Consider the following 1714-nt stretch of genomic DNA (forward strand, 5'->3'; position numbering starts at 1 on the left):
AAACGAGAGAGAGAGAGGGGGTAAAAATGCGTCAGCAATGCTAATCTGACTTTCGAACACGTGGTTGACGTCGAGGTCTCGCGCCTATATCTAATGATTCGGTTTCGAAATCACTCGTTTCTACAGGAGGAATATGCGCACTATTCCTTTAATGATTTATCACCTGTATAACCTAATTGAATGGCATGCAAGCCGCGTGCAAAGGCTTCCAAAGCTAAGTTTTCGGCGATTCTCTCTCCGTTTTTCTCGGACATGCGCCCTACTATAAAAAAATTCCTAGGACTAGTCACGTTTTCTACAGCGTCCTACGCTAAATAAACACAGTTTACTTACGCAGAATTTCCTTGGCCTGTTGCGCTGGCTTTTCAAAGGTTCGTAATCTGTCTCGTATCCAGCTTAGCTGAGCTAATTGCTGATTTCACAAATTGCAACACAAACAACAAAGGGGAAGAGGGGGATGCAATCATTACGAGAATCACTGGTCAGGTCGCCATTTTTATATGTTTCCTGGTGCAGGTGGATCTTATGACTCCACAATTATTACTTTACTCGAAAATGGCCTTGTAAGATACCCAGGACATATAAAACACAAACAAAAAAAGAAGTACACGGAGCGGAGGGCTCTTCACTAGGGGAAGTGCGTGAAACACGTGGATATAAAAATAGTTATATTTGATAGCACACAAGGTCAAAAGGAAAATTAACTGAAAATACGGTAAATTACTGCCGTAGAAGTCCTCCCGAAGGGGGGGGAGCTTGGGAATGCCAGGAACACGGACCAAGGATAATTCTGCTACAGGCGTCTTTCTGAAACGATATTTGGACCCACGTTACACATCTAATGCTGGAATTTGGGGATTGAATTACTCGGGGGTGCACTGAAGGCGCCAAGGACTCCCCGAGGCGTTACTTGTGACTCAGAGGAAAGAAGCTGTGAACACGTGGGCCTGGCTTGAACCAAGGAATATCAGGGAACACAAAGTTATAGGCCCAGAGATTAATAAATGCAAAAGGGCTAAGTAATCGTGACTAGCAACTCGTTTTGGGTACATTACCACATTTGTAGGGGCGTAGGGCTGACGACGTCTTCTGCCGAGAAACACGTGTGGGAGCGTGGACAAATGGTAGCCTCCCTCTCCAAGGTATTTCTTCAAGTCGTAGATTGGGGCGGAAAAGGGCGCCCTTGGGATGATGAAAAGGCCGCCGTTTAATGTCAGCTCGCGTTTGGGAGACTTGCAATCCCCTTGCAGTCTTCTAAGGCCACGTGGAATGGAACACGGGGCACACAGGGCGGCGATGGGATCCACGTGGCGGCGAGCGGAAGAGGGAGGGCAGGGGCAACGGCTGCAGAGACTTGACTTGTTCTCGGCTTAAACTAGCGACCGCGTGTGTGAGAGAGAGCTGTCCTGGCCCTGACCTTTTATTGCTTCTGGACAGGGGTAGGGGGCGATGTCCTGACCCAGGTCGCCGACCCGGATATCATAGAAAACGATTTTCTTTCCCTGTACCAAAGAAAACAGTGCAAAGCCAGTTTACTGTCCCCAAACTATTATATTTTCTCTGAGCCCCTATACCCCCTTCTTCAAAGGTTCAAACCAACCCAAAGCAGGAAAGGAGAACAGTTCAACCTTTACTTTACTTTATTTGTAAAACTCTGATGCCACACTAATCAATAACAAACTGAAGGTTTACTTTAGGAGCAGAGTGCAATTTA

General features: G+C 46.7%; 1 long non-coding RNA gene across 1 annotated transcript; it reads right to left on the bottom strand.

The window, feature by feature from the left end:
• Positions 1 to 655: 655 nt before the first annotated feature.
• Positions 656 to 1237, bottom strand: LOC136825161 (uncharacterized). The gene is made up of 2 exons (XR_010849266.1): positions 1056 to 1237; positions 656 to 807 (listed from the first exon to the last, which is right to left on the bottom strand). It is a non-coding gene; the product is annotated as an uncharacterized lncRNA (long non-coding RNA).
• Between the last annotated feature and the right edge of the window lie 477 nt (positions 1238 to 1714).

Source organism: Macrobrachium rosenbergii, chromosome 37, assembly GCF_040412425.1.
Source record: "Macrobrachium rosenbergii isolate ZJJX-2024 chromosome 37, ASM4041242v1, whole genome shotgun sequence".
Taxonomy (NCBI): domain Eukaryota; kingdom Metazoa; phylum Arthropoda; class Malacostraca; order Decapoda; family Palaemonidae; genus Macrobrachium; species Macrobrachium rosenbergii.